Source organism: Eumetopias jubatus, unplaced genomic scaffold (assembly GCF_037043125.1).
Source record: "Eumetopias jubatus isolate StellerSeaLion01/CBP00866 unplaced genomic scaffold, mEumJub1_p1.0 scaffold_11, whole genome shotgun sequence".
In the NCBI taxonomy this organism is placed as follows: Eukaryota; Metazoa; Chordata; class Mammalia; order Carnivora; family Otariidae; genus Eumetopias; species Eumetopias jubatus.
This window is the reverse complement of record NW_028274817.1, coordinates 21,931,347-21,939,701: the sequence shown is the minus strand read 5'-3', so window position 1 is coordinate 21,939,701 and position 8,355 is coordinate 21,931,347.

The following is an 8,355-nucleotide window of genomic DNA, read 5'->3' as shown; positions in this document are numbered from 1 at the left end:
TTTAGAGATAACAAATCAAATAGTTAATTTTATTTACACAACCACTAGGTAAAGTAGGTACACATTTCCTCATTTCACAGATGTAGAAATAAAAGTGTAGAGAGATTAAGTGCTCTGGTAAGTGGTAGAACCAGGTTAAGAACCTAGGTCAGCATGCCTCTTTACATTAAATTGCTTCCTATGGGGCCATCATGCCTGAACCCCTTTTAATGAAAGTGTTTTACTAATGTCAACAAACATTGCCTTTAAGAACAATGGTAATATCTATCTTTTATCAGGTGACACTAATCCTACATTCCTTTTGTAGGAGAATTGAGTGTTTTATTCAGCTCTTTCTTCTATCTTTTTTTCTGGTTTAGAATGCTTTCAGAAAAGGTGTATTCTGTTCTCCTCTTTTGGTCATATGATAAACCTAGAGAGAATGGCTCAGAAGTGTATGGATGGAAATTATTCAGAGCTGTCTGTGACTGGGTGGACAAGTCTAAATGATTTGGGGGAATGCTAGCAAACAGTTATCACTCTTATATCTTTCAAAATAGCTTTTAATTGACAAAAGCTACTGACATTTTGATCTTGATTTTCCTCACTCCTGAATGTATCTCTCAACTGATTCCAAGTGTAGAGGAAGAATGGGGTGCTTTTGTTGGGCCCACTAGAACACAAACACTGGTCTTAATTTAATAATTAACTTTCTTTTTTAAAGATTTTATTTATTAATTAGAGCAAGAGAGAGCATGAGTGGTAGGGGAAGGGGCAGAGGGACAGGGAGAAGCAAACTCCCCACTGAGCAAGGAGCCTGATGCAGGGCTCTATCCCAGGACCTGAGATCATGACCAGAGCTGAAGGCAGATGCTCAACAGACTGAGCCACCCAAGAGGCCCCTTAATAATTAATATTCACATCTATCTCTACTGAAAATATAATATTGGGTACTTGGAAGACAGATATGACTAAGACACATTTAGTCTATTAGTAAGAAATATACACAATTTTAATATCAAGTCTCTGATCCAAATAACAGCATTCCTCTTCCTGTTTACTATTTCTCACAGCCCCAAAGAAAGTGATAAATAGGTCCAAGGAAATTTTCTTTTAAATATATGGCTTGTGGGTGGCTAGTGGCTGGTTAGTGGCTGGACCTTCCTAAAACCTAAACTTCCAACAGATTAACTGGAATTACATGACAGGTCAAGGCAGATCTAGCAGCAGAAAATGCAAGAAATCCTAGAATAATGGACAATTACCATCAAGGAGGACTGGTGGGAGGCTGCAAAGAAATGTGGGTAATACCTGATACAAGAACAACGTTATGTAAAGATAACTTAATAAATAAACATGAGTTCGGGCAGTTTAGTTGTGGAACTCAAAAGGGGCTTGGATTAGTTGAGATCGAATCTGGGGACTGAATGATAGAGTAGAGTAAGGCATACCCTAGTCTTGACTCTAAGTTAGTGACTCAGGCATGGAGAAAGGACAAAGATTGAACTCATAGAAGGCAGAGTGTTAGTTAAAAGGGGTAGAGAAAAAAAGGTCGGTAATAGAAATAGGGTATAAGATTGGGGGGCAAGTCTGACTGGTTGGTCACTTAACTATGCATTCAATGATCTATATTTGTTATACTATGCATAAATGAACCATACTTGTTAGTAGAATCTGATTCATGGCTGATCCTGGAAATCAGAGTCATATTATCCTATTTTTGAGGACTAGGGCAAGAAGCCAGGAAAATTATTACCACAATATCTAGAGCAATGTCATGTTTCCAGTGAGTATTGGTGAATACTAGTAGAGAGATAGTGTCATGATATGAGGTGGGAAACCGCCTGGATTAGCAAACAGGAAACCTGGATTCTAAACCTAGATCTGCTAATATCTAGTTGGATAATCTTGGACAAATTATTTTTCCTCCCTGGGATTTATTTTTCTCATATATATACTGATGGATTTGGACTCTACAGATCTCTTTTTATTCTTACAATTTTATCATTCTATGGTAAATGACTTTTATTTACGCCATTTTTTTAATTTAGGGCAGATATTCTGAGATGCATAACTGACTATCTGAGAACAGACCATGCTTATAAAACTAAACAAAAATCTGGATTTGCATTTTTATTCAGTTGGTTGTATCTTACAAATACCATTAAAAGTAGTATTCTTGTTTTTACTTCTATGTCCTTCCCCTCTTTTTTGCCAAGATTAAAATGAGGTCATTAAATAACCATAGTGCAGTACAAATTAATTTTTGTTTGTTTTATTTTGTTTATTTTTCAATTGAAATGAGCATTTTATATTTCTTAGAGAATAGTGGTAATATTTGGCATAGACTATATCTGCATTTATATGAGTGGGTAATTGTTAAACCTTTTTTTTTGTATACTTCACTAACTAATAAATAATTTTCCTTTCCCTCTGAATTTCATCCAAACTACTGTGGTTTTGTCTTTTGTTAGGTCTGAAAATTTGATTTAGTAATACTTAAAGGATGAAATATGTCTGATGTTTTCATCTTCCAAGTACAGGAAGTATGGATCCATTCTTATTTTGTTTTCATTGTAATGCTATATGTTAGTTTGGGAAGATTTGCTGGCCAACAATTTTCTTATTTGGCAGAATTGCATCTGTTGGATAACACTATCCATGCCTCATTTGATAGCGTTTCACAGTTTATAGCATCATATTGACTATATGATTTTTCCCTCAGTAAGCCTTGAGACTTCTTGACTCTGGGTAAGAAGAAAATAACAAGAAATTTTCATACCCCTAAACTACTGAGCTTCTGTTAAATTACTTTATTTCTTGTTTTCAAAGTATTTAGTCATCCTACACCTATCTAACCCCTTCTAACTTTTAGACACCTTGGTCTAAAAGTCAACCCTTAAATTTTATTTTGGAATATATATCTCCACTCAAATGCATCAACACAGTAGTTCCTTGACTTTTCATTTCTAAAATTGTGAGAAACTAAGTGAATCAAATAGAACTATAGAACTGAGTCCTTATTTCATTTTGGGTGTTAAGAGATAATTTTCCAAAGTCAATAGTGTAGAATTCAAGGACTACGAGAAAAGAAATAAAAGAAAATGCATTCTAACAGAGTTTATACATGTTAATATTTTCATTTTCCATTCTTTTAAGGGCCCTTTATAATGTATTTAACTATTATTAGACTAATGCCTTATCTTACCTATTGAGCTTGTGGCTCAAATGCTGAAGTATTGTAGTTTTGTAAATTTGATATGAAATATAGATTTGATATACAGCTGGATGGTTTTTGTCATCTTTTATTTCATTGTCAGTTTCTCAGCTACCTTATGCAATCAAAAAATGTTTATCCAACCATTTGTTCACAAGAATAGCAATGCCAAAACTGTAATTATTCACCACTATTAGAGTTCACCAAAATGTTTCTACAAATATGTGCATGTTTTTATAAGGTATGTCCAGAAATGGCAGTGAGTCATTAAATTATTAGTAGTGTGGAAGTGATGGGAAAATAAATTATGTGATTAGGAGAGGAATTTTATAACATATTACTTATGTATATTTAATTCATAGCAGTAAGATTTATGAAGCTGCTATGAATTGGTGTCAGTAATGGATGGTAATTAGATTTTCTTTTTATCTTGAAGTTATTACTAATATAGTGACAATTTTTGGTCAAGTGACTTTTAACACTCTGTTTTTATTTCCATGAAACAAAAGTATTGGTTTGGGCTGTCATTTATTCACTGTACATCTAATATCATGAGGTGATATGGTATGGGTTGGTGTACATGAATGAAACACTTGATACATATTTGTCACATAAATGTATGTAAGATAGAGTGCCTTCCCTTAAGGATCTTAGAGTATTGTGAGTAAGATAGGAACACAGGCAATTGTAATACAGGATAGTATGCAAACACATTAAAGAGGCCCCTGATACAGACTTAAGTTATCATTAAAAGTTTCATGTAGAAAGTGTTTTTAAGTGAATAACTGAAGAATGAGTAGAGATTTGCAGGCTAATGGCAATAGGATGGCATAGGAGAGAGATGAAAAAGTTCCAGTCAAAAGGAACAGCATGTATTCCTAAAACATAGTGAGATCATGGTGCATTTTAGGACCTCCTAAACTAAGTTTGATCAACTTGATAATCAATAATGTGCAGTGCATGTGAACATATTCAGACATTTGTTTTTGTCATTCCTAACCTATTTCTGGTTTAATCTGACTTCCAGCAGCCAGTATCACAAACAATAACAAAGCTAGTTAAGAGAGAATATGCCATGGCTAAATCCTTCATGGTTGGTAATAAGTTAGCTATATCTTCACATCACCTTGTCACCTTAAATGTTCTAGAGGAAGACTGAATAACAGTGAAGAAACTGGGGAAGGTGAACATTTTAATAAATACATACAGAAAGTAAGGCAATGATAACCAATGACCTTTATAGACTGTTACAGTCAACTCAGTAGCTTCATCTATTTTATTTCATTTTGACTTTACAATAACTCTGAAGGATAGAAGAGGATAAATATGCAACACAGAGTGAGTCTAGGGTACTTTTTCAAAAGCACACATGAGGATTCAAGCCAGGTTTTCTGATAAATGTTCTTTCCATTACAAAACATTATCTCTCTAAATCTCCCTAAAGCAGATGAACAAATCATCATAATGTTTGGTTACTGGTCCTTTCCCATTATCTTTCCTATAGGGAAAGAAATTGATAATGTCCCATGTAACCTATGACTATGTGCGTATGTGTGAATTGGAAACAGACTATTACAAGTAACAAAAATATCTACTGTAGGCCAAGAATTGGGTCAGTTTCTGGTCAAGTTCTGAGAAGATTACATGAAAGAGAAGAAAAATGGAGTTATTAAACACACATGGAACAACTAGAGAATAATCAATTATGTGATACTAAATGAATCTGCAGTAGAAATCAAACCCCATATTAAAAAAAATTAAGCTCTGAAAAGTCAGTCAGTTAATCCACATTTCGTTTAGATACCAATAAACAGTTCTGGAGCAAGCACACTGATTTGTTGTACATAGAAACTAAAAATGGTCATATTTCCAAGTAAAGGAGAAAGAAAATGTCAAATTTTAATGTCAACAAGACACAATTAGAAAATACTTATGCTTAAACAAAAATCAGTTTATCTAATTTATTTGTAAAATTTGGATTATTTTAGTCTCTCCCAGGCAACATATGGTGCTGTATCAAGGCACTTTTTTAGCCTACTAGAAGAAGTCATCATTGATTCTATTCAAACTATTATGTTAAAATCTATGGCAACTTTTTGTTCTATGAGAAATCCAAAATAGCTGTAGTTATGTAGAGAAATAAAATGGCTCACCAATTATTAGTGGTGGATTTGTTGTTTCAGTTTGAAATGGGTGATTTGTTTTCATTTATAAGTGAAATAAAATAAGATTGTGAGATGCACAAATGGGAAATGATGGAGACATTCCTATGCACACATGGGAAATGATGTTACTGATAGTAACAGTTTTGAAAATTGATTCAATTCACAAGAAGCAGTGTAATCACAAACATGCCAGCTTTTTAGATAATATAGTTTTTTTTTTCTTTAATTAACAGTGATATAAGTTAAGGTGACTCAGGGCATCTTCTTAATACCAAGGGATCTCAGATGTATTTGTGTTGTAAATGGCAGAGGTGCTCCCATTACCACCCAACCGTCCCTGAAGGAATGAGTGGTTTCAGTGAGTGAAGGCAGCTCTGAAAGAACATGCAAAGTGTGACATTTATCTGTTGACTATTCGGAGATGACTTGATACTTCTGGGACACATCCACTTCAGGCTCAGTCTTATTGTTCTGCCACTGTTCTCAAAATGGACAAGAATGATCCTAAAAGAACTTTATAAAAACTATCCCCCCCATGCTGAGGTCACATTTCCCTAGCCATGGGTCTATGGATAATGGAACCTGCTTTACATAGCCTAGGCCAGTGGATTTCAAATTTGTTTTTATTTTGGCCTATAGTAAGAAATACATTTTACATAAAGACTCTGTAAACATACATACACACACTAAAAAATATTTTAGTGAAACTACATTTTACTATATGCAATGCTTGCTAATATTTTTTATTCTATTTTTTTTATTTCAAGTTGCAGCCCATTTAATTTGTTGCAAGACTCACTAATGTATTTCCACTTGCAGTTTGCAAAACATTGGTCTGGGAAGCTCTCATTCTGGCAGGTCCACTGTTCCCAATCTGTTTATTCACTAGGAAATAAAACAAAAACTTAAGCAGTTATGAATTAATGGTGTGAAGGTTGAGATAAAAATATCATTTTAAAGTGCATTTTGTAAGTTCTAAAATAATGCATTTGTTATTTGTCTTTGACTTTGTTAAAAATTTTGTGTCCTAAATGTCCAATTAGGGATGATGATTTACAAAAATTATAAATTATCACCCCACTTATATTTTCACTTAAAATTCTTCATTTTTTTAAATTTAAATTCAATTAGTCAACATATAGCATATCATTAGTTTTTTATGTAGTGTTTAATGATTCATTAGTTGCATATAACACTCAGTGCTCATCACTTCGCATGCCCTCCTTAATACCTATTACCCGGTTACCCCATCTCCCCATCTACTTCTCTTTCTGCAATCCTCAGTTTGTTTCTTGGAGTCAAAATTGCTGGGAAAGGTCAACAATCCCTGTACCAACAGATGAGAGATTACTCCAGACTTTTCTGTGAAAGAGAGAAGGCAAGGGGTTCAATTATCAGAGATGAAGACCCTTTGTTCTTCTTTTGCTCTCACCTTTATTGGTGCTGCAGGTTAATCATAAATCTTTATTACTCTGTTACTCAAGCAAGTGACATGTGGCAAGGGGTCTCAAAGAAAATAGAAGAGTATGATTACGGGAAAGACACAATGTGCTGATCAGCTTGTTCTACGACTTTTGATAAACATAACTTTAGGGGACAATGCATACATCTCTTAGATGTATATGTGTGAACTGGGGGTGACTGGTGATTTTAGAAGCACAAAGGGCAGAGACGTGACTGGATATGGAAGCTGAGGTGCACACAACCCAGGAAGCTGCAGTTTTTAGCACCACACACAGAAACGGAGATAGTGTGGCCTGGAGAGCTCACTGAAGAAAAGACTGCAATCTCTTTGTTCTGAGGCTGAGGGTTAGAAATGTTCACTACTGCTCTGACTCTCAGAAGAGACGTGGAAAGCCACCAAGGATAGACGCCAGAGAATAAAAGCCCCCAAAACCGGTTTTTACTGAGCCCATCCCCCTCAAGAAAAGGGGCAGGGCAACTCTGCCCAAACAGGGTTCCCTGAGTAACAGTGCAGCAGGCCCCTCCCCAATAAAACAGGCTTGGAGAACAAGAGGCCAAGAACCCTAAGGTCCTTATAAAACAGGTTCATCTTGCATGCGTTGTGGTCAATAATTTGGACTCTGTACATTCCCTCAACCACCCCTCAACACAATGACTAGGAGGAGGAACCCCCAAAATAGGAAAGACTCAGAGACTGTGACTTCTGCCACAGATTTACAAATGGATACAGAGATAAGCAAGATGTTGGAAATGGACTTCAGGGTAACAGTTATGAAGACGATAGCTAGAATGGAGAAATCAATTAATAGCAACATAGAATCTCTAAGGACAGAAATGAAGGCTGAACTGGCAGAACTTAAAAATGCTATCAATGAGGGGCGCCTGGGTGGCTCAGTTGGTTAAGCGACTGCCTTTGGCTCAGGTCATGATCCTGGAGTCCCGGGATCGAGTCCCACATCGGGCTCCCTGTTCAGCAGGGAGTCTGCTTCTCCCTCTGACCCTCTTCTCTCTCGTGCTCTCTATCTCTCATTCTCTCTCTGTCAAATAAATAAATAAAATCTTTAAAAAAATGCTATCAATGAGATCCAATCTAATCTAGATACTCTAACAGCTAAGGTAAACGAGGCAGAAGAATGAATTAGTGATCTAGAAGACAAATTGATAGAAAAAAAGGAGAAAGGGGAGGCCTGGGAGACACACCTTAAAATCCATGAAAACAGAATTATAGAAATAAGTGATGCCATGAAACGTTCCAATGTCAGAATTACTGGGATCCCTGAGGGGGTGGAGAGAGAGAGAGGATGAGAAGATATATCTGAGCAAATCATAGCTGAGAATTTCCTTAATCTGGGGAATGAAACAAACATTTGTGTCCTAGAGGCAGAGAGGACCCTTCCCAAGATCAAGGAGAACAGACCAATGCCCTGGCATGTAATAGTAAAACTCGCAAATCTTAGAACCAAGGAAACCATCTTAAAGGCAGTTAGGGGAAAAGATTCCTTATGTACAGAGGGAGGAACATCAGAATAA